Source organism: Littorina saxatilis, linkage group LG7 (genome assembly GCF_037325665.1).
Source record: "Littorina saxatilis isolate snail1 linkage group LG7, US_GU_Lsax_2.0, whole genome shotgun sequence".
NCBI lineage: Eukaryota > Metazoa > Mollusca > Gastropoda > Littorinimorpha > Littorinidae > Littorina > Littorina saxatilis.
Window position 1 is genome coordinate 741,450 of NC_090251.1, and position 26,528 is coordinate 767,977.

The following is a 26,528-nucleotide window of genomic DNA, read 5'->3' on the forward strand; positions in this document are numbered from 1 at the left end:
GCTTCTAAACGGCGGAATTGGACGATGAGAATTAGCACATCAAGAGTGTTGGTCATTATGAGGACACCAGTTATGACAGCAGATAATCTCATTGCCACCATCATACACACCGTGTGTACTGGGCACTGGGCGAGACGGAGCGAGACTGGGCGAGACGGAGCGAGACTTGACCACTCGGGGACCAGGGTGACTTAAGTCTCAACGACCCCACTTTACGTCTGTCTCTCCTGGACCATACATAGGTTGTCGGTACATCACACCGTCTTTAGACACTGGTGTAACACTGACACTGAGAGAGAGAGAGAGAGAGAGAGAGAGAGAGAGAGAGAGAGAGAGAGAGAGAGAGAGAGAGAGAGAGAGAGAGAGACAATGACAATGACAATGACAATGACAATGACAATGACAATTCTTTATTTTACGAGGGTAACAGAATAAGCATTGGTATACTTTTTTGCATCTGGCCCTCGCCCTAAAGAGGGACTAAATCTACTATAATAACTACTACTACATACTTACATAATTAGTAAAACAGTATAAGTTTATGTACATAAGTGCATTATATGAAACATTGTAGTTTATAAATGTTCATGACAAGGTGCAAAGTAAAAATTTGCAAGTCAATTAGAGTCAGAATACTATATGCAATAGTACATCAACTCTGTAAGACAATGGATATTATGCAGAACATCATAATTTCGTGAACAAAACAATAAATCAAAAGTGAGTGACTGTGTCCCAAAGGACATAACAATCAAGAATATACTATTTTCATTAAATGGGATATATATTTGTTTTTGAAAGAATCTGTGCTGGTAGCTTCCCGTAAGGCATTCGGAAGAGCGTTCCAGAGACGGCCACCTGAATAAACTAGACTAGACTTAAATAAGTCTATCCTAGGAAGAGGAGTGTTAAATTTCATAAGGTGGTGTGAATTCTTCAAAGAGAACTTTGAACAAATGGTTTGGGGTAGAGTTTCGGATATGATTTTATGCATAAAGATTCCTTTGTTAAAAAGCAGTCTTGACTTTAGAGGTAAGATCCCTAAATGTATGTAGTCTAACTCTGTGAGGGTAGTGTGCTTTAGTAATACTACTTTTAGTGCTCTTTTATGTAATCTGCTGAGTGGTTTTAAGGAATTTTCACTTGCGGAGTCCCATAGAGTGGATGCGTAATCAATAACAGATTGAATATGAGCAATGAAGAATAACTTTCTGGTTTGGCAGTTCAGGAAGTGTTTAATTCTAGATAAGAGATACACTTTCTTAGACACCACTTTACTAAGTTGCTCTATGTGGGTTGACCAAGACAAGTTGTTATCGATATTAACACCCAGCAGTTTGTGATGGTCGACTTTTTCCACTATTTCACCATCTATCATTAAAGCAGGACCAGCTGAACAAATATTCTGGCGTTTTTGTCTTGTTGTTATGACCATATATTTGGTTTTCTTTGGGTTAAGAGACATATGGTTTAGTTCAGTCCACTCTGTCAACTGGTTTAAACTCCTTTGAAGTGATTCTGATAAGCGAGTTACATTTGTGTTGCTGGAGTGAATTGTGGTGTCATCTGCAAAAAGTTCACATACATTTTGAATATGTAGGGGGAGGTCATTAATGTATATAGAGAAGAGGAGGGGTCCTAAAACCGATCCTTGTGGTACACCGTATTTTACTTCTTGCATGCTCGACGCCGAGGCGTTTGTTAGTACAGTCTGTTGTCTGCCGGTGAGAAATGAACTAATAAGTTTGACAGTTTCGATTCCGACGCCATACAATGCAAATTTTCTCAGTAATAACGTGTGATCAATAACGTCAAAGGCTTTAGCAAAATCAACAAAAATGGCACCACAGAATTCATTGTCGTTTATTTTCTCCAGCCATTGATCAACAAGAGAAACTAAGGCAGTATGGCAGGAATGGTTAGCTCTAAAACCTGATTGTTTAGGGTGAAGTAAATTGTTTTGGTTAAGATGCATTAGAATATGTTTGTTAATGTGTTTTTCAAGTGGTTTTGATAAAACAGACAATATTGAAATTGGCCTATAGTTTGATGGGTCTTTTTTATCACCTGATTTAAACAGAGGAATGACTTTAGCCTGTTTCAGGGCGACTGGGAAATAATTTTTGTCTAAACAAAGATTATAAAGGTAAGTGAGTGTTTCAGAAATTACAGGGGCTGACAATTTAAGAATCCTACCATCGAGGCCGTCGATTCCCCGGGAGCCTGTTTGCTTAAGGTGTGTAAGTGCGTAAAAAACTTCAGGTACTGTAAGTAGAGGAATATTCGCTTGACTTGAAACTTGTTTCGACTCACAATATTCTTCTAACACTTTCAAATTGTTCAAATTGGATTTGTCATTTGTAATAATTTTTTCAGCTATTTTAGAAAAATGCGTGTTTAAATCATCAGGGGATATGTCCTTAACACAACTTGAATGACTGGCAATCGTTTTATTTGTAAGTTCATTTATTGCTTTCCATATATTCTTTGAATTTTGCTTTGATGACGCTAGGTCATGAAAGTACTTAATTTTTTTTGTTCGTTTAAGTGAGTTTACTTTATTTCTCTGTTCTCTATACTCTGCTTCCTTGCCAACTGATTTTAAGAAATCACGATGGCCAATAGCATCTTGTAATTCAGTATCAAACCATTTAGGTTTTACTATTTGCTTGACTCTCTTAATTCTCCACGGGGCATGTTCATCGTATATTTCTGTAAAGACATTTATCCAGTGTGTTAGTGCATCATCAGGATCTGTATAATTATAAACATCAGAGAGAGAAGAATAACTTAAGTCTACAAGAAAGGCGTTCTCGTTAAATTTAGTAAAGGAGCGGTACTTTACTGTCTTGTGACCAACTTTGGGGATTTTTACACCCTTTCTTGACCACGTGAGACAAACAGGAAAATGATCACTACAGCCGCTGGTTGGAACACAAACTTCTGCAACGTTACGGGTGTTAGAAACATAGACATGATCTATCAAAGTGCTTGTAGATGCAGTAACCCTAGTAGGGGTGTTCACGACTTGTTTGAGATCATAAAGGTTGAACATATCTAACCATGGTTTATTTTGTTTTAATAAATCAATGTTAAAATCTCCTAAGAGAATGGTTTCTTTTGATTCTAACAAAGCAGCATCTAACATATGTGAACATTTGTCCGTCCAGTTTACACGTTCTGCTGGATTTCTATAGCAGAAACCAATAAGCATTGGAGGTGCCTTTTTTAATTTGACCTCGATCCAGACGGATTCCACAAACTGTTCTAAATGTGTTAAACGTGTGTAGGTCAATGATTCACTTATATACACAAGCAATCCAGTTTCTTTACATTGTTGGGGGTTTCTGCGTACAACACTGTAACCTGGAACACAAACCTCAGAATCCGAAATCGTGTCAGATAGTCTTGATTCTGTAAACCCCATAACATGAAAATGTGTTCCTGAGTTTAAAAGCATGGTGGAAACTTCGTGTAATTTATTAATTGCATGGTTTATATTAAGGTGTCCAATACGAAGACCCTCTTTTGTGGGCCATGAGGTAGAAGAATTACTCATGATAAATCTCAAAACAGTGTTTTCACGTTTTAAGAAGAAAAGAAAAAAATCAAAAAAAAAAATCAAAATTACTTTAAAACAGCAAAAGTAATCAATAATCGATAAGGAGAAAATATTAAATTATACTATACACAGATACACACAGAGATGCGACCAATGGAGTTTAACACTTGGTGTCAAACTCAAACGAAAGACAAAACAAAGAGAGAAAAAAAAAGAAGCTACACTACTTTACACAAAGAGAAATAAGTAGACTTAAGAGTAACAAGAATTAACCAGAGCAGATTAACTTAAATTCAACGAGTAAAATGACCCGACAGTGAATAACTGAAACACCAGTAGTCACGTTAATGACACGCGAAGATGAGTGACGAGAATGGAGGGCTTTCACACAGTCCCAACTTGATAATAGCGGACACAGTATCAGATCAGAATCATCAGTAACTGATTCAACTCTGAGCGTTTTTTGGCTTCACAAAATGTATCGACACAATCATCAGTTGTAATAGAGTTCTGATTCTCAAGAGTGCAAGGAAAGCTTAATTAAGAATATTCACAGATTCACTTGCATAATTGCCTTTAAGCACACGCTGTAGACCTAAAAGAATAATCAGTCACTGCTAATATACTTTGAAGAATGAATTGTCAGTTTGTGACCAAACTCTCTGTCTTTCAAAACTTCAAGCGTTTCCTCTGCAACAACGTTATTTTGCTCACTTTAAGGCGGTAAGAACACCTTAGTTTTTGTTTCTAATTTATAGTAATACGGCCATTATGTATAATCAAACATATCCACAACACTTGTATTGTTGTTGAATTTAAGTTTGCCTAACACACACACACACACACACACACACACACACACACACACACACACACATACACACACACACACACACACTTGGTGATACTCTGTCCTTTTAAATGATTAGACAAATGTTCCTTCAGTTATGCGGCTGTTACTATGAAAGAGGGGCTGTGTGTATCGCGGGACTGCTGGGTCATAGCAGTACCACGGAGGGAGCACAGGCTGGCCATAGTGGGCGGGGAAGAGTGAAGGGGGCGACCTCTGTTGACCCTGTTGCTGTTCGCCGTGCCATCCGTAGGGGGATGGCAAGGGGGGCTGTGGCCTCAGTTGACCCTGATGCTGTTCGCTGTGCCAGCCGTCGTGAGGTGGCAAGGGGGACTGAGACCTCTGTTGACCCAGATGCTGCTCGCTGTGCCAGCCGTAGGGGAATGGCAAGGAGAGCTGAGGCCTCAGTTGACCCTGACGCTGCTCGTAGTGCCAGCGGTAGGGAGGTGGCGAGGGGGATGTGGTCTGACGTCCAGCTGGGGCCGGTTTCATATACCGCTCTTATCCTAACTTAGGAGCTCTTAAGGGGTCAAGATGGGGTTAAGAGCAAAGTTAAGATAGGTGCGTTTCACGGACCGCTCTTTGGCCAAAGAGCGCTCCTATGTCGCTCTTAACATAGGGCAGCCCCCCCCCAGCCCTAAGTTAGGTAAGAGCAGACAGAAGCGCCCCCAACTTGCAAGGGAGATAATTTTAATCCTAAAAATGGCGGCCGTAAATGAGACTGTGAGTCGACTCGACTCGTGCATCATTTTGCGATATAACATGCGCCATCAACACATTTTCGTCACCGCACGGATCCGCGGAATGCCCAAGACGATAAGGAGAGTGCCGCACGCTTTCATTTGTCAAAGCATGGACTCCTCTTTGAAATATGCTGACAAGAGTGTGGACGGTATGCAGTTTAGCACTTACAAGCACCCGCGAAGACTATGATTGCACCGTTTTTTGCGTGATTGATGTCTGTCAGTCCATGCACGGCGACATATTCTACATCAGCAAGGAAACGAGTCTTCGCTGCATCCACCGAATGTATATTCTGCCTTGCACGACGAGTGTGAACCCGACAGGAAGCGGCTAACCACACGTACTCGTGAGCAATTCCAGATAGCTTGTACTTGTAGTGCACTTTTTCGGCGTGTTTGTGGTGCTGTTTACACACATTTTCGAACAACACTCTATCAGTCAGTCAACGAAACAAAACAGCACGAGTATAATATCAATTAAGTAGATGTGCAACGCCAAGGCACTGCATACCCCAGCGAAAGACAAACCTCTCTCTTACTCTCTCTCTTTCTCTCTCTCAAACACACACACACACACACACACACACACACGCACTCACTCACTCTCTCACACACGACACTTCATACACACAAAACACACCCCCATACGCACATATAGACAGACGGACATAAACACCTTTACAAACAAACACACATACACACACACATACACTTACGCACATACACACACCCACCCACTCTCTCTCTCTCTTTCTCTCTCTCTTTCTCTCTTATACAAACAGACACACACCCACACACACCCACACACTGTACATACGCACGCACACTCACACACACACACACACACACACACACACACACACACACACACACATTGACTCACACAAATCTCATACACACAAAACACACACTCATACGCACATAGACCGGCACGGTTGGCCTAGTGGTAAGGCGTCCGCCCCGTGATCGGGAGGTTGTGGGTTCAAACCCCGGCCGGGTCATACCTAAGACTTTAAAATTGGCAATCTAGTGGCTGCTCCGCCTGGCGTCTGGCATTATGGGATTAGTGCTAGGACTGGTTGGTCCGGTGTCAGAATAATGTGACTGGGTGAGACATGAAGCCTGTGCTGCGACTTCTGTCTTGTGTGTGGCGCACGTTATATGTCAAAGCAGCACCGCCCTGATATGGCCCTTCGTGGTCGGCTGGGCGTTAAGCAAACAAACAAACAAATATGCACATAGATAGTCGGACACACACACCTTTACAAACAAACACATATACACACTCATACACACACAAACATACACACAAACTCATGCACACACACATTCACACACACACACACACTATCTCTCTCTCAAACACACACACACACACACACACACAGTGACACACACACACACCCACGCGCGCACACACACACACACACACCCCAAGTCACACACACACACATACACACACTTAATCACACGCACTCACTCACTCATATGTCTCTCACAAAAAACTTCATACACACAAAACACACACCCATACGCACATATGGACAGACGGACATACCCACCTTTACAAACAAACACACATACACGCACACACATACACTTATGCCCACACACACACTTACACACACACGAGTACAGACTCATGCACGCGTGCGCACACACACACACACACACACACACAAATACACACACACACACCACACACATGCGAGCACAGACTCATGCACGCATGCGCGCACACACACACACACACACACACACAAATACACACACACACACACACACACACACACACATAAACACAAACAGTAACACTAACACATGTGCACAAAATGAACACAAACACACACACTGCGCGAGAGAGAAAGACTACAGGGAGGCATGACGTCATGATGCATTAATTGACGCCAAAGACTTTCGACCGTGACGTATTCTTCTTACGCGAGCTTTATCCGTAGACTTGGAAACTACGGAATTTCTACCCGTCCAAAGCAGCCTTGGGTGGCGTTTGCTGAAAAAATGGGGGCGACTATTGCACCCACCGTATTTTTGTTAGTATGGTCCCAATTTTTGGTGAACTTCCATCTCCAACTGTAGCACGTAGCCGGGCACAAAGAATCCTTCTTTATCATGTATTATTCGGTATGCACATTTCTCAAGTCGATTACAGTATAGCGTTCACGGGATACCTCCAGCTTCGCTGGGATTAAGTAGATGTGCAACGCCAAGGCACTGCATACCCCAGCGAAAGACAAACCTCTCACTCTCTCTCTCTCTCTCTCTCTCTCTCTCTCTCTCTCTCTCTCTCTCTCTCTCTCTCTCTCTCTCTCTCTCTCAAACACACACACACACGAACACACACACACACACACACACACACACCCAAGTTACACACGTACACACATACACACTCACTCACACGCACTCACTCACTCTCTCTCACACACACTTCACTGTACACACAAAACACACCCCCATACGCACATATAGACAGACAGACATACTCACCTTTACAAACAAACACACATACACACACACATACACTTACGCACACGCACAAACACAAACCAACCCACCCTCTCTCTCTCTCTCTCTCTCTCTCTCTCTCTCTCTCTCTCTCTCTCTCTTTCTCTCTCTTATACAAACAGACACACACCCACACAAACACACACACACACATGTACAGACGCACGCATGTACGCACGCACACACCCACAGACACAAACACACACTCACACATTGACTCACACAAATCTCATACACACAATACACACACACATACGCACATACACGGTTGGCCTAGTGGTAAGGCGTCCGCCCCGTGATCGGGAGGTCGTGGGTTAGAACCCAGGCCGGGTTTGTTTGTTTGACTTTAAAATTGGCAATCTAGTGGGTGCTCCGCCTGGCGGCTGGCATTATGGGGTTAGTGCATGCTAGGACTGGTTGGTCCGGTGTCAGAATAATGTGACTGGGTGAGACATGAAGCCTGTGCTGCGACTTCTGCCTTTTGTGTGGCGCACGTTATATCTCATCATTTGTCAAAGCAGCACCGCCCTGATAATTATGGAAACAAACAAACAAATACGCACATAGACAGACGGACACACACACCTTTACAAACAAACACATATACACACTCATACACACACAAACATACACACAAACTCATGCACACACACATTCACACACACACACACTCCGGTTGGTCCGGTGTCAGAATAATGTGACTGGGTGAGACATGAAGCCTGTGCTGCGACTTCTGTCTTGTGTGTGGCGCACGTTATATGTCAAAGCAGCTCCGCCCTGATATGGCCCTTCGTGGTCGGCTGGGCGTTAAGCAAACAAACAAACAAACACACACACACACACACACACACACAAAATGTACATACGCACGCACACGCACACACACAGGGGCGGATCTGGGTTTTGAAAGGGGGGGGGTGCAAAGTTCTTTTTTTTTGTTTTTTGTATCTTATCAGCGAAGGCGCGAAGCGCCGAACCGATGGCGCGAAGCGCCGAGCATGTAAGGGGGGTCCGGGGGCATGCCCCCCCGGAATTTTTTTTTAAAAAGGAAGCAAAATTGTGCAATCTGGTGCAATCTGAGCGTGTAAAGTGCTATTTTCAGGTGATACATTTTTCTTCTTTTTTTTCTTCTTCTTTTTTGTTTTGTTTTTGTTTGTCCCGCTGGGGGGGTGCAATTGCACCCATTGCACCCCCCCCCCCCAGATCCGCCCCTGCACACACACACACACACACACATTGACTGACACAAATCTCATACACACATAACACACACATAGACCGGCACGGTTGGTCTAGTGGTAAGACGTCCGCCCCGTGATCGGGAGGTCGTGGGTTCGTACCCCGGCCGGGTCATACCTAAGACTTTAAAATTGGCAATCTAGTGGCTGCTCCGCCTGGCGTCTGGCATTATGGGGTTAGTGCTAGGACTGGTTGGTCCGGTGTCAGAATAATGTGACTGGGTGAGACATGAAGCCTGTGCTGCGACTTCTGTCTTGTGTGTGGCGCACGTTATATGTCAAAGCAGCACCGCCCTGATATGGCCCTTCGTGGTCGGCTGGGCGTTGAGCAAACAAACAAATACGCATATAGACAGTCGGACACACACACCTTTACAAACAAACACATATACACACTCATACACACACAAACATACACACAAACTCATGCACACACACACATTCACACCTACACACACACACTCACACACTCTCTCTCTCAAACACACACACACACACACACACCAAGTCACACACACACACACACTCACTCACACGCACTCACTCACTCTCTAACAAAAAACTTCATACACACAAAACACACACCCATACGCACATATGGACAGACGGACATGCACACCTTTACAAACAAACACACATACACGCACACACATACACTTATGCCCACACACACACTTACACACACACACGAGTACAGACTCATGCACGCGTGTGCACGCACACACACACACACACACACACACACACACACACACACACACACACACACACACACACACACAAATACACACACACCACACACATACGAGTACAGACTCATGCACGCGTGCGCGCGCACACACACACACACACAGTAACACTAACACATGTGCACAAAATGAACACAAACACACACACTGCGCGAGAGAGAAAGACTACAGGGAGGTATGACGTCATGATGCATTAATTGACGTCAAAGACTTTCGACCGTGACGTGTTCTTCTTACGCGAGCTTTATCCATAGACTTGGAAACAACGGAATTTCTACCCGTCCAAAGCGGCCTGGGGTGGCGTTTGCTGAAAAAATGGGGGCGCCTATTTTACCCACCGTATTTTTGTTAGTATGGTCCCCATTTTTGGTGAACTTCCATCTCCAACTGTAGCACGTAGCCGGGCACAACGAATCCTTCTTTATCATGTATTATTCGGTGTGCACATTTCTTAAATCGATTACAGTATAGCGTTCACGGGATACCTCCAGCTTCGCTGGGACAAGGAAGGATGCCACGCCGTGACGGCTTCTATAGGCATTGAAGTAGTTGGTGACGAACATCTTTGGACCGTGTGTCGTGTTGTTCTATGGCCAGGGTGTGAAAAGGGTACCATGATTTTAAATGAGAGTTGGGTGTGTCCTGCAATCCAAGCACCTCTGGGCTTGTTCATATACGGTGACATTGGCTACATCTTGACACCCTGAATACTCAGTCACACCCTATATCTACAGCAGTGCTCCAAGCAGGTTAACTCAACACGTGAACTAGACACGTCAGCAAGACACGTCAGCATTGTTTCCTGTCATGATGAAAAAAGGTAATGTTTGGAATAGATCTAAAGCATAATTGATCAAATGTTCCTTTCAAGGCATGCTACTTTTCAGATTGTGTTTGGGAATGTTGTTGCAGAAAATGTCAAGGTTATAAAACAGCTTGCATGAGAGAAAACATTAGAGCAGAAAAGGCATGTTTGAAACTTAAATGGGTTGTTATTGTTAATCAGCACCATATTATATACTGACTGTGCTCGTTGTAAGTTTGACTTGGTAGCTGTGCTGACAGTGTTGTCTTAGTATCATCTGCACTGCAGATCTGTGCAGCGTATTCACCTGGTAATTGTAAATGCATACAAGCAAACACTGAAACATTCAGCAAACGCTCATAATTTTCTTTCTTGTATCACCAGAGAATAAACTTCATCACCGTCTGCATCGTCTGGCACCACCATGCTCTCCTCCAGTGTCATCTTCTACCCGTGGACACTAACATACAGTTACCAAAGCAAGGGCAGAGACAATGAGGAATGCCAATGAAAGCATAAGTCTTAGTGAACGTGGTGTGCAAGAAAAGACTGGACATCATTTCAGGTAAATATGTTATGCTTGTAATATGATACTCATTCTGTCATTAACAATTCTGTAGAACATTTGGAAAACAAAAGAAGAGGCGTTCTGGGATCACATAGTACTAACTTGTGTAATAGTAGTAGTATGCATACACATTGAAAGAGATGTGTCAAAACGTATTGTTCTCACACACAGTGACACACACAAAAACTGGACAGTGAGTAAGAAGAATGCTGTTTCAGTGTTTGACTTCTTTTTTAAACTTTTATCTGAAACTTTGACTTTAAATTTTACTTCTCCTTGATATCAACAAAACTGATTCTTAAGTGACAATAACTAGTAATTTACTAGTACTAAAAACATGTATTTACGCTGTTATTGTTAACGTGGGGGGCATAGATTGTGAGGAGAATAGAACATGCTCTAGGGGATTTCAAGAAATTGTGCTAATTTGTAATTCAGTTGGTTTGTTCCATTTCCTGAATTGTTAGCCTTGTCTGATTCATTTTAAAGGACTGAGTCATTGCTGATATACAGAGCTTTCTTTTAATTGTTTAACCCCTCTAAATTAACGCAAGACCTCATGTTTTTTACTGCTGAAGCGATTGACACCTGCATCAGCAGTAATGGCAGAACACAAAGTACAAAAGTTAACCAAAGAAGACACCCTGTTCTGGACAGATAATTGATGTTCTTCTTCACGTATGTAAACGTTGCCAAAGCGCTTTGAGCTGTGAAGAAGCGCTATATAAATGTTCTATTTTCATTATTATTATTATTGTGTCTATCCTGAACTTGAGCTGATTTTTAAGTGGTACTTTGTGTTTTTTCGGGTCAATTTTTGGGGCATCCTTTTTTGAGCAGCGGAAGAGTGTGCCACATTTCCAAGTGAAGTGCCTTTAATGGCGTAGAAAGTTTGAACAAAATGATTCGGGAGTGATTTTTTTTTAAAGTACACAATTTGTACAGATAAAATGGTTTGCTAAGTGTAGTATGAATAAGAGCAAGTTTTAGAATTACTCACTGTCTTCTCTTTTTCTTGTAAGATTATTTGGTGAAACTGCTCTGTTGCTAACATTTAATACAAGAAACCTTCTGCTCTTATGACTATGTTGCTGTTCCTTGTTCAAGGACCTCTACCCACACACTGATGCTGACACTCATTGAGGGGCCAACTACCAACACTGATTGTGATACTCGCTGAGGGGTCGACTACCAACACTGAGGCTGACGCTCGCTGAGGGGCCAACTACCAACACTGATGGTGATACTCGCTGAGGGGTCGACTACCAACACTGATGGTGATACTCGCTGAGGGGTCAACTACCAACACTGAGGCTGACACTCGCTGAGGGGCCAACTACCAACACTGATGCTGACACAACACTGATGCTGACACTCGCTGAGGGGTCGACTACCAACACTAAGGCTGACACTCGCCGAGGGGCCAACTACCAACGCTGATGCTGACACTCGCAGAGGGGCCAACTACCAACACTGACCCTGATACTCTCTGAGGGGCCAACTACCAACACTGATACTGACGCTTGCTCAGGGGCCAACTACCAACACTGATGCTGACGCTTGCTCACGGGTCAACTACCAACACTGATGTTGACGCTTGCTCAGGGGCCAACTACCAACACTGTATGTAGTGGCCACTGTGTAACCTCCCTTGCGCAAAACAACAAATTTTATATTTAAAATGGTTAAAGGAATTTTTTAAGCATTTACATTAATTATGCCAGGAACAGTCTGCAGACACAGAAGTATACAGTGGTTTTGTCAATATTAGTTAGCAGTTAAAACATGTCCAACGCTCATATTCTATTTCTATACTACCTGTCAACAACAACAAACTAAGCAAACGCGTTTGAGGGCAGATCATTTTAATGAGGCCATTTATTGTAAAACCAATTATAAGACTGAAAAGGCCATTCATTGTCCTATGTTATATAGAAAACAGATTTAGTTTACGCGAGGTACTGTTTATAAAGTAGAACCTACAAGACTAGCATCCCCAACAATCAAATTCGCAAAATCAAGTTCAACGTGTTAAAATCGACATATACTGTTCAAAAAAAGAAACGCATAGTTGCTACTTGCCAAATTTGTTTTATTTTTCGAAAAAATTAACAGAAAATCCAATATTTAGATTATTTGTTTGAAATTTGGTATGGACACAGTTGAATGCACACACAGTTCATTTGCATCTTCAAATCAATCAGTCAATCAATACGATTGGGTGCCGAGGCTGTCAAGTCAGTAGGGGTGTGACTGCCTTGAGCAGCAACAACTGCCCGGCACCTTCTGGGCATGGACTGGATCAGATGCCGGATATCTTGCTGTGGGATGGTGTCCCACTCCTCCTGAAGTGCCTGCAATAGATCGCGGTGATTTGCCGGCGCTTCTTCTCGCCTGCGCACACGTCTGTCCAATTCATCCCAGAGGTGTTCTATCGGGTTCATGTCTGGCGACATGGATGGCCAGGGAAGCACCTGGACATGGTGGTCGGTGAGGAACTGGGTGGTGAGTCGTGCTGTGTGCGGGCGAGCGTTGTCCTGCTGGAATATGGCATCCTGGTCAGCCAGAAGAGGAAGGGCGTGTGGGCGCAGAATTTCCTCCACGTATCGCTGGGCAGTTATGCGCCCTTGGACCAGGGTGCTCCTTCCAGCGGTATTGATCGCCCCCCACACCATGACGCCTCCACCACCATGAACGGTTGCCTCATCCACACAGTTGGGCGCGTAACGTTCGTTTACTCTCCGGTAGACCCTCCTCCGACCATCATCAGGCATGAAAACAACCGGAGGTGAAAAAAGAGGAAAATAAAGTGGGGGCCTGGGGGCCGCAGTAGGCCCCCAGTGGGGTCGAGGGGCAACGCCCCTTGTGGGGGCCAGGGAGCAAAGCCCCCTGAAGCTGAAGGGGTTTCAGCATTTCTGAGCCTTAAAATGGGCATATTTATATATATACACAAGCTTTATAAGGCCCCCTGAAACTGAAGGGGCTGTAGGCATTTCAAAATCTGAAATTGGCATTAAATAACCATACATACGAACAAGCTTGCATGGGGCCCTTGAAAATATAGGGGCTCTAGCTTTTCAAAATATTGAAATGGGTATTAAGTTGTTAGCTTGTATGAGGACCCCTTTGAAAACTTCAACACTAAATTGGAATCTAAAAAGATTTTAAAGAATATCAGTATTATTGACACACAATTCTCACAGAAATTTAAGCAAGACAAAGACATGCTCAAACATTGTTGTTCATGTCTGTCATAACATACACACGATTGTTAGTACTTTTAACACACAAACAGTGATGACAACACATATAATCATGCAATTTACTTTGCACAATGCAGCTCCCTTGAAGCTTAATGTATCCTCACTTTCATATCCTCAGTCCAATTGATCCAGGGTAGAAAGCAGGCTATTTTCAAAAGTTTCATCCAGTCTAGTAAATGTACAGTGCAAGGAAGTTCCGCTTGTGGCACTTTGTGTCAAGGTGTGCCTGAAGTGCCACGAACCCACGACTGCCGTACTTCAATGTCTTCGTACATGTATGCGACACAGAATGCCTTGCCTCTCACCTCCACTTTCCTGATAACGTCGCCAATACGACAGCCATCGTATTCTCGGTCAAGCCAGTTCCACCTCCAATTGTTCTTCAGTCCTTCTATGATCCGATTCGCGGCCCCACGCTGTTGAAATCGCCACATTTCATCTGTTAGAGGGTCATCGCAAACTTTGGAAACCTCCGAATTTCCAAGAGAAAAATTTGTTCAAGCGCGGCAGGAAGTGAAGAAAGGCTCGAATCGATCCGTTTGCGGACTCGGCAATTTACGGTTTATCCAATTGTCTGTTGAAAACTCACCTGAAATTGTGGTGCCGTTGCACAATGCAAAGAAGTTCCGCTTGTGGCACTTTGTGTCAAGGTGTGCCTGAAGTGCCACGAACCCACGAGTGCCGTACTTCAATGTCTTCGTACATATGCGACACAGAATGCCTTGCCTTTCACATCCAGTTTCCGGATAACGTCGCCAATACGACAGCCATCGTATTCTCGGTCAAGCCAGTTCCACCTCCAATCGTTCTTCAGTCCTATGATCCGATTCGCGGCCCCACGCTGTTGAAATCGCCACATTTCATCTGTTAGAGGGTCATCGCAAACTTTGGAAACCTCAGAATTTCCAAGCGCGGCAGGAAGTGAAGAAAGGCTCGAATCGATCCGTTTTGCGGACTCGGCAATTTACGGTTTATCCAATTGAGCATTGGCGGGAGTAACGCTTGCCACGTCTTTCGTTTTATGCCTCTTTCTTTTGGGGGGTCTTCTTTTTTTTTCCGGTGGAAATTTAAAAAAAAAGCGAAAGTGTGACAAAAAAACGGCGGAATTTCCGCTGAAAAGAGGAAGTTTTCATGCCTGCATCATGTCGCTGGAGCAGGAAGTAGGACTCGTCGCTGAACCACACGTGTCTCCAGTGATTCCGGACGGTCCAGCGAAGGTGCTGGTTGCCCCACTGCACTCGTTTCTGGCGATGGCGGCGGGTGAGGACAGCTCCTCTGTGAGGTCTGCGAGCTCTCAAACCAGCTTCATGCAGGCGGTTCCGCACGGTCTGGTCCGATAATCGGTGTGGCCCGGGGAGAGCCTGGACAGAAAATGAGGCCGACAGGAAACGATTCCGGAGGTGGCGGAGCCGTATGAAGCGGTCGTGAGCAGCAGTTGTCGCCCTTGGTCTTCCCGCTCGTGGCAAGTCAGCAACGGAGCCAGTGGCTTGAAACCTGACCCACAGTCTACTGATGGTGCTCTGGGACACGTGGAAGTGCCTGGCGATTGCACTTTGACTTTGGCCTGCTTGTAAACGACCCAATGCAATTTGGCGGTCTTCTCTGCTCAATCGGGCCATCTTTCGTCGCTGAATTGTCGTCTGATTTCTTTGTGGCGAACAATCCGCTTTTATGGGTTTTGGAAGACATGGTGAGAGCTCAATATTCCCCGAGTTTCACGAGATTACACTGAAGCATGACGAGTGGTCATGCCAAATGAGCAATTTTGACATTGTAGGCACTGATAACGCATGCGTCACGTGCAGAGCTCACTTGTGGCAATGGACGAAAGGTCGACGACCAGATAAACATTTTCTGCAGTTTGGTGGATATCCTTGTAGCCATATAACTAAATTAACCAAATATTACAAGCTATGCGTTTCTTTTTTTGAACAGTATACTATCAAAACTGCTGAAAGGAAACCTGTTGTGCATGTTATTAGAAAGAAAAATTAAATATGCATCCAAACAGTCAGCTTAGTTTACATATCTTGTCCAACAATGGCGTAATGGCATGATGAACGGTATGTAATTCTTCTGAGAAGCCGTAAAATGCGGTTTCTGGGGCCATTTTAGTGGGTAATCAGAAGAAATCCAGCACATTTAATAAATTTCTCAATGCATTGCCTTCAAACGTCTGGTAATTTATGCTAAGACATGTCGTTAAGTACATCAAGTCATTCGAGAGATTAGGTTTGCTTTTATTTGACATGCCAGAAAGAGTCCTTAAAATAGTCGGTTGGTCTAACTCTAACTAAGCTGACTCATCAAACAAACTTAATTTGTTGCTATTTTCAACTTCAAATAAACCAAATACTCAAATTTCATGTACATATTTTATCAGACATGGATGGTATGAGGATTTCAAAGCGAAAGTAATCTTTAAGAAGTGGACTATTTTCACAGCGCTGAGCACAAATAGCCCACATCAAGCTCACTGCTGAACATTTAACTGCTAGCTGCTGAGCAGGGCTTTTGAGAGAGCATTTCCCAAGAATGTTTGTACGCGTTTGAACAAGTGGTCTGAGCAGCCGTCGTTGATTATGAATTACATTTCAGTGTAATTTGAAGCTTTAATGTTTGTTTAAAAAGCCTTTATTTTTTGTAATTTTTTCTAACATGTCGCATAACAGCAGTACTAACGTTTCAAATGACTTGACATTTTGTTTGTAATTCGGTACATCTGATTGTCTTGTCTTTCCATTATTGCCCACAATCAGCAGTAGTGATTACTTCGGCACTTGATGGGATGTTGCGCAAGTCCAAGAAAGCAGCGTTTCCAGCATCCAAAAGTCCATTTAAAATTCACAGGTTGGGGAGTATGGGGGGGAGGGGACATGAGTCACAGTGGCTACTGGTTTAGTGCGAGGCGCGCGACACAAAGGTGTCGACAGTGCGGGCCTCGACGACAGCTGCTGGTAGAGAGTTCCAGTCCTTCACTGTGCTGGGTAGAAAAGCGGCACTCCGATACTGAGTGCGGCAGGTGATGAGGCCGAACTGCTGGCAATGGCCTCTTCGCTGGCGTGGTGGTAAGGGGGCCAGCTTCGACTTGATGCCCGGACAGTGGACGATGCTGTTCGTGATCTTGTAGATCATCGATAGGCGGGCAAGCTTCCTGCGCTCCTCCAGAGACTGCCACCCAAGGGAGTCCAGCATCCGGCTGACACTTGACGTGTTGTGGTAGCGGTTGCAGACGAATCGGGCAGCTCGTCTCTGGGCGGTCTCAAGCTTGTCGATGTTCTTCTGGGTGTGCAGGTCTCATACTGACGAGGCGTACTCCAGGATAGGCCTGACAAAGGCCTTGTACGCCTGCTCTTTCACGGATCTTGATGAGATCTTCAGATTGCGCCGCAGGAACCCCAGGGTCTTGTTTGCCTTGCTGACGATGTTGTTAATATGGTCGTCCCAGCACAGGTCACCCTGAATGGTCACACCCAGGTACTTGACCGCCTTCACTGTCTCCAGCGTATGCCCATGGAGCTGGTAAGAGGGCTGTAGTGGGCGTCTGCTCCTCGTAACAGGCAGGGTGTTGCACTTTGCAGGATGGAACTGCATGTCCAAGCTCTTCTCCCACTCGGCTAGGCGATGGAGGTCTTGTTGTAGCTGGGCCTGGTCGTTTACGCTAGTCACCACCCTGTACACTGCAGTGTCGTCCGCAAACAGGCGCGCTAGTGCTGTCAGTCTCTCCGGGAGGTCGTTAATGTACGCTAAGAATAGCGTCGGCCCCAGCACTGATTTGTTGCTTAATTAATTCATTTGATAATTGTCGGTAAAAATACCGGCTAACACCTCACAATCGCAAACCTGTTTAATGTTGTCTTTTCTAATTCATGACATGTGTTAGCACGAATCACCAAATATTTGAACGCAATGCGTTAAAAATTGCAGAAATTCAAATGTATTGTTTTGTTTCATTACCCGCTAAAACGGCTTCAAAAACTGCCTTTTATGCCTACTGAGAGGATTACCACATATTTTTTTTTTTTTTTTTTTTTTTGCTTAACGCCCAGCCGACCACGAAGGGCCATATCAGGGCGGTGCTGCTTTGACATATATATAACCAGGCATGGTACTCTTCCGCCGATCGGCGGAAATCCGCCGAAAACGAAAATCCGAAGAAAAAAAAAAATCCGAAAAAAAAAAATTCAAATCTGCTGATTGATTTGAGATTATTATTTTTTCTTACTCAAGCCTTGTTATCTTTCACTTATATCCCTCTCAGCTTCAAGGAGAGGGCACTAAACACATTTGAATTAGTAAAAAGTCGTCAGCTTCAGGGGGCGTTGCCCCCTGACCCCCACAAGGGGCGCCGCCCCTTGACCCCACAAGGGGCACCGCCCCTTGACCCCGCAAGGGGGCATGATCGGCCCCCTGGACCCCCGGCTTTATTTCAGCTGAAACTGCAATTTCCTTCAGTACCATGCCTGATATAACGTGCGCCACACACAAGACAGAAGTCGCAGCACAGGCTTCATGTCTCACCCAGTCACATTATTCTGACACCGGACCAACCAGTCCTAGCACTAACCCCATAATGCCAGACGCCAGGCGGAGCCACTAGATTGCCAATTTTAAAGTCTTAGGTATGACCCGGCCGGGGTTCGAACCCACGACCTCCCGGTCACGGGGCGGACGCCTTACCACTAGGCCAACCGTGCCGGTTTACCACATATACCTACTGAGAGAATTAACACATACACCGCTCAGCATGGCATAGTAACAAAATTGACTGTTTCAGATGCACATTTGATTGGTCTGATTTGTTGTCGATTTTAACGCAGGAACCTTGATTTTTCGAATTTGATTTTTGGGGGTGCCTGTGTTGTAGGAATCACTGTATGTATACACACTTCCTCATGTGAACTCAAACAGCTTTTTGAATAAGGGCAATCAATACATGCCCCTTTTCAGTCATATAATTTGTTTTACAATAGACTGCCTCATCAAAACATTCTGCCCTCAAACGCATCTGCCTAGTTCTTTAAAAGAATCACGCTTTGGACTGCACAGTCCTGATGATGTGGGTCGTGTACAATCCATACTTTCCAAAGAAGGATTAAAAGTAAAATAAAAAGTATGGGTCGTACACTACCGACGCCATCCAATTAGGAGTTTTGCCGTCTCTTTGCATAGTATGGGTCGTACATGACCTACACCATCCCAATTAGAATACACAGCATAAAATTCCTTACGGAATTCCATATGGGTCGTCCGCAACCCACATCAGCCCGAATGAGTAGTTCAAATTACTTTGTTTGTGTTAAAAGATAATTTTTCAAAAGTTGTGGTCAAATGACTTGAAGAGAAAAACCGGTGTATTTTATGGTAGTTCCTGCCCTCAACTTCCTTGGAATATGCACCATTTTGATCACTGTTTCTCGTAATTTCCGTTGACTTGTGCTCTTCAGTGTACTCAATTGCGATGAAATTTAAAGCCACATTGATTTTCGGGCTGTTGTTGTTGAAGATATTGAGTTTTTAAGTTTGTCTATGTAAATTGAATAATTAATTCTGTGACCTAAAAAAGAGAGGGGATAGTACTGTGACAATTTTCTGAATTTTGATTTTAACCCCAACCTTGTTCTTAGGTGTCCCAGTTCAACACACAGTGACTAGTATTTCTGAATCATACACACTTTGAAGGCAAACTTAATGCCTTATTGCACCCATTTTCGTACCCTAACTAAAACATTCATTTCCGTGTTTATTCATTTAAACGTTCAATGTGATTTAAAGGTAAAATAATTGATTTGGCTTTATCCTCGTATGTTAAAGTTGCCAAATTGTGCCTATTCTGAATTTTCTTTGATGTATAATTAGTGCCTAACGTTTTTATAGGGTCGATTTTGGGGGGTACCCTTAATTAAGAGGCGATCATGTAACCCATGTAAAATGAATCTTTGATTCCAAAAGTGTGCCAGATAGCCAAGTGGATGGCCTTTAATGACAAAGAAAGTTTGAATGAATTGACACGGGAATGAATGGTCTAGTGGGGGTACGAAAATGGGTGCAACATATTTTTTTGGCAGAGTGTATATCCAATGGCAATAGTAATACCTGCCTTGCATGAACAAATAAAGGACTGGGTGGCCGAGTGGTAACGCACTTGGGCTCGGAAGCGAGAGGTTGTGAGTTCGACCCTGGGTCAGGGCGTTAGCAATTTTCTCCCCCCTTTCCTAACCTAGGTGGTGGGTTCAAGTGCTAGTCTTTCGGATGAGACGAAAAACCGAGGTCCCTTTGTGTACACTACATTGGGGTGTGCACGTTAAAGATCCCATCATTGACGTTAAAGATCCCATCATTGACAAAATGGTCTTTCCTGGCAAAATTGTATAGGCATAGATAAAAAATGTCCACCAAAATACCCATGTGACTTGGAATAATAGGCCGTGAAAAGTAGGATATGCGCCGACATGGCTGCGATCTGCTGGTCGATGTGAATGCGTGATGTACTGTGTAAAAAATTCCATCTCACACGGCATAAATAGATCCTTGAGTCTAAGTCTGGAGATATGCGCGCGATATAAGACTTCATATAATAAAAGATTGATCAGAAAATTGTGTATGTAACTTTGTCTCACATAGCCATAAACAAGCTGGTAGCTGTTTCCCAAACCAATATAAAAAGAAACAAGTAAATAAAAAATATTTTAACTCAGTCACCCCATGAATTTGGATCAACAAGCCCAAGAATATTGGGTTTTTTTTCAATAATACTAAATTATTTTTTAAACATTCTTCAGTAACAAACAAAAACTATAAAACATATTCGAAAATGCTTTGTCAGGTTGAACTTTTAATCAGGTAAAAACAAAATACATACCTTATGCTTTGAATATTAATGTACATGTCTACTATCTGATACTGTATCGCATGAACTTCACACAGTCTGACTCAATGTGCCTTGTGAAATTGGGCAGGTAAACATTGGCAACAAACCTGTGATCTGGATGTTGACATGGTACTTATATTTTAAAGGCACAATCTTTCCATGTCAAAGAATTGTTCTCATCATCACAGATGTGGACTGTCTTTTGCATGGATTGGTGGGATAAGACAAGTCTTACACTTGGACAAACACTGGGAGGGGAGGAGGAGGGGGGCCTTTTAAAATTCTCTTTCAAATAAAGAATATGTTCGTACTCTATTTTAAGGTTTCACCTGGCCATCCTCTGTGTATCTGATACAGCTGTATATATTAAAAAAAATCCTTGTTATGCAAACTATCTTGTCAACCACCCCATTTACATTATGGGATTCATAATCCGGTATTTATGGCGTTTATGGCTATCTGGAAAGAAAATTTTTTTACTTTTGGGTACATGTCTGCAATTAATAATTATCCAATGTACAAATATAAACGCATTCGTGTTGGTGTTTATGATTGATGCTTTACAGTGTTAGGAAGGTATGTAAAAGGTAACCAGAAAAAGGTCAAACAATAAAACCCTGCTATTTCTCGTGTTAAGTTGTGGTGAAAATCGATGCATCGCATTGAAATAAAGTCAGATGTGAATGATCAGAAAGATTTGAATGATGTTTTGTTGGGTTCCATGCTTCTTGTTGGCATTTAATAACTGCTTGGAGATAAAAGTCTGTGTGTGTGCTTGTGTGTCTGTGTCAAGATATACATATAACGCAAATAATGCTTTCTTACTGAAATGACCATCCGTAGGATATGCTGACCAATGCTCTCTCTCTCTCTCTCTCTCTCTCTCTCTCTCTCTCTCTCTCTCTCTCTCTCTCTCTCTCTCTCTCTCTCTCTCTCTCTCTCTTCAGTATGACCTATCACGACTGATTATTGCAGAGTCAATGTCTTCATAAGTACAGAAAATAATTCATATAGATCTATGTAAAAACTAAAACACCCACACATATTTTGACACCCAGTCTGTGATGTCTGAATGAAATACATATTTTTATTTACGTCACAATTGCATGACAAGTACGCGAGATAAATTTAACAACTTTGACCTGACAACACACACACACAAAAAAAAAACCACCTCCCTCTCTGTCAGCAAAGCCTTACGCAGATCGATGCAAGGTGCAGATCAATCAAACACACACACAATGTTGTCAAAATGGCACAAGACACGTACAGAGTGACCCAAGAAAACTGCAACCCTCACAACTGCTAATTACTTCTACATCTCTTGACCGGATCACTATATATTTAGGGGACATAAACTTCAGCCTATGCATGACCCTTCCCTTGATTGGCAATGTTGTAGAACAAATGGTCTGACGTTTGTGCAATTTCGAAACAAAGTTTCCAAATTCGACGATCGTCTCAACAGAACAAGGTTTGACATTTAGCGGTAGCAATACTTACCTGATTTAAACCCTCCAGACTTTTACTGTTTCGATTATCTGAATATCTGAGAATACACAAACACCCCCTTCACCCCCTTAGATCATCGGTGACCTAAAGAAAGCAGTTACAGCTCCCTAAACAGCAAAGCTTTCGTGCCACTCATAATTTCGGAGGGGTAATTTGAAACACATTTTGTAGAAAAGGTAAATGTCCGATCATTATACCTAGAGACTCGAAACTGTGTAGAATGGTCGTGGATGAACTGAAGTGTATGCACAACTATGAACATATTTGCTAAACTCAAATGACTGAAAAAATAAACCCTTCGTTGTACAGTTACACTTTCGCAATGCCACGCAAAATTCATTTATGACAGGAACGCTTTCATCCATTTGAAATGCCCTGATCCGGCTTTTAATTGCTATATTCAAATAACTGACTGTCTGATGTTGATTCAGGTATACTAAGTCATTCAAATTATCCCAAAGCTAACAATCTTGAGTGCTGAAATCGGGTTAGTTCGGCGACTGCTCAATTTCAAACCTCGTGCTGTTGAGTCGATCCCCGAATTTGGCAACCTTTTTTGAAAATGCACAAAAGTCAGACCATTTGATCTAAAAATTTGTCAATTTGTAGAAGGGTCATGCATAGACTGAAGTTTAAGTATCCCATATATCAAGTGATTCGGTCCACAGATGTAGAAGTTATTAACAAATTTGAGGCCTAGAAAATTCATTATGGACGATGTCAAGGACGTCATTCAGATCTAGATCTACATACATACGTAAGTACAGGTACCAAGTCTCATGTTTTATTCGTTTTGTAACGGGGCTAGAAAAACAAGCCTCCACGATCGCGTTGCTTTTGTTAACATTGGAAAGGAGGGTTATTATTTCTGTATGTGTAAATGTGTCCTTACTTTGTTTGGATCGATGTTATCATCAGCTTTTCGTCTGCTTTCAACCGGATGTTGTGACCTTGAACCTGATGTGACGTAACTAATCGGGAAACTCCGTTTAGCCACTAAAAATAGCGCTTTGCTCGCTCTTTGCAAAGAGCGATCCCAAAGATGGATCATGAAACGCGTCGTTCCTAACTTTCGTCCCACTCTCAGCTAAGAGCTCTTAAGGCCCTATTCCTAGGAACGCCTAAGAGCGCGTATATGAAACTGGCCCCTGGCCCTTGGATGTGGCGATCGTTGGTGGTGCTGTTGGCTCGATTGGGCATTGTTGGAGGTTTTTGCTGTTAAGGGAAGTGGAGGGGCAAATTCGTTTGCCTCGGCCGTTGCTGAAAGGACAGCCGTTGGTGCTCAGGGGGATAGTCCGACCCCGGCACCAAAGTTGGGGACTCCAGAAGAGTCCTGCGTTGTCCAAGGCTCTGCTGCTCCGGTTGGCGAGGCAGGCAGGCATACTTTATATTGCATGCCAGTCGGCTGGTGCCCTGTTGGCTAGGGTGAAGTGCGTCACGATACAGCACTTTGCGAGGGGCACCGTTTCCAGTGCAGAATGTGGTTGTGTGGTCCACAAATGTCACACCTTCTCTGTCACACACTCCGGCAAGAGCATGGTTTGAGGTCAGCACCGACTTCTTTACAATGTGTTCTCCTCGGGGAGGGATGATCCCCGAGAAGAGAACACGTGCGTGTGGGAATGTTTTTTTTTGTAAGTTTGACGCATCTGGTCCATAGGCTTTCAGTGATCGTGTTCGCCCAGCAGGTATTTACCCCAATGTGGACGATGACAAGTTGTACTTGTTTGCACTGGGGAATGTGACTCATCCAGTGCATAAGGTCATCCACACTGAGGCCAGGCACGCTGAGATTCTCGGTCTGTCTCTCCCGAAACAACAAGTCCGGTCTGACCGGACGGAGGACAGAGTCGCCAAGTAGGACATGCGTTGTGTCAAACGCAACTCTGAACTCCGCCAAGCGCTGTCTGGGGGTCTGGTCCTGGTGAGGCGCTTGCTGTCTGGGGCCAGGATTTGAAGTCTTGGTACGAGTGGCTGAGTCGGCCAGAGATTTCATGTTTTTTGAAGGGCTTTTGGATGAATTTTCAGATGTTTCATGGGATGTTGGTGTTTGTGTAGGGGATGAGGGTGCAGTCACGTCTATAGTAGAATGTTCAGTGTCCATCTCTGTTAAAGCAGCGAACATGTTGGCCAGTTTCACAGGGCTGCTAATACTGTTGGAGGAATCTTTCACGCTGGAAGGAGTGTCTGTTGTAGTGTTATCTTTTGGAGATTCCTTTTCAGGTGCCTGTGTGTCTTTGTTTTTCAGCCTCTGAGTTTTGAGAATCTTTTTCAATTCGCCAATTTCTGATTTTAGAAAATGATTTTCTTTCTGGATTTTGCTTATTTGCTTTTGCTGAGCATGTAATGTCTCGTTAAGTTTGTCAAACTTTGTTTGTGTGTGGTGTTTGAGTTCTGTCTTTAATTGTTTCTTTACGTTTTCTATCATTGAAATAAAGTTTGCGTCAGAGAGAGAGAGAGAGAGAGAGAGAGAGAGAGAGAGAGAGAGAGAGAGAGAGAGAGAGATTCAGATTCAAAACTTCAATACAAAGGGATAAAGGTTTTAGGCGATGCCTTATCTTCCAACTTGTCTCTTTTAGACATACATGACATTATACATTACATTTATATATTTATATAACATGTTTTAAACAGCCAAACGAATAACTAATTAACTAAGAATTTGTAATCAGGTTAAAACTAACAAAAACACTAGCTATAATAGCGTGGTTCATGGATTAATAAAATGATGATTAAGATGTGATGCAGTAACAGTTATGATTTTCAAGTGTAGGGAGAGAATTATTTTTGACAAAGATATTTTCGAACATTTTTTTTATAAGACTTAAGGGTTTTACATGTTTTACAGTACATTGGAAGTAAATTCCACACAAGCAATCCCCAGTAAGATAAACTAGATTTATACAAATCAATGCGTGGGAGCGGTAGCGTATAGTTCAAAAACCTCGCTCTACCAGGAGGACGCTCAAACAGGTCTTGGATGTATGAAGGTGTTTCATGGTTGTACAGTTTGAACATTAAAACACTAGCATTTTAAAAGAACTGCTGATGTAGCGGAAGAATGTTCAGTTGAGTGTTTTTTTTCTTGAGTAGTCATGTTGGGATCTCGGTTTAATAACTTTACACCTCTCTTGTGAAGTGTGTTTATTTTCTTAATATGAACATCACTGGCATTGCACCAGACAGTAGATGCATAGCAAATGTGAGAGAGACAGTGTGCGTGGAAAAAAAATTTGAGGGCATCCACAGAAACAACGCACCAGAGCTTGTTAAGTAAGAAAAGGTTCCTAAAAACTCGTTTATAAACTGTATCAATGTGAGAGCGCCAGTTAAGTTCATCATCAATTACAACTCCAAGCACACGGTAACTGTACCATGCATAAGATCAAGGATCAGAGGCTGTCACTGGTGTTTTTGTCTTGTGGTTATAAACATGCTTTTTGTCTTCTTATGATGCAGTGCCATTCTGTTACAATTACACCAATCATTAATATTTGCTATAATTTCTTGGAGTACTTTTACGAGCAATTTAACTTCCCATGCCAGGTGTACGCAATTTTTACTCCCTTGTCCCCTGTTAGTCTTGGTGGTGGAAGGGGTGGAGGGAGGGTACCGTGACAGTCGTTTGCGCGAGATCACATATTGGCATTATCCCTTCGCCCGCATCCCATTTTCGCGAACGGGATTTGTACTTGAAGTAAAAAAAAAAATGGGGAGTAAAATGTTTTTTTTTATTATTAAGGAGAATTTTTTGTTTGTTGAGGAGATTTTTTTTTAACTCTTTTTTCGTGGAGGGAGTAATTTTTTCGTATCTTGGAGAGTTCTGTTTTCGTACGAAAAA

At 43.1% G+C, this 26,528-nt stretch overlaps 1 protein-coding gene and 1 long non-coding RNA gene across 2 annotated transcripts in view; both read left to right on the forward strand.

Moving 5' to 3' along the window:
- LOC138970423 (uncharacterized) overlaps positions 1–26,528 on the forward strand; it is a 152,723-nt gene that overhangs the window by 30,552 nt on the left and 95,643 nt on the right. The window lies entirely within an intron of this gene.
- LOC138970422 (uncharacterized) lies at positions 9,728–13,288 on the forward strand. Its single transcript, XR_011456935.1, has 3 exons — positions 9,728–10,488; positions 10,858–11,038; positions 12,149–13,288. It is a non-coding gene; the product is annotated as an uncharacterized lncRNA (long non-coding RNA).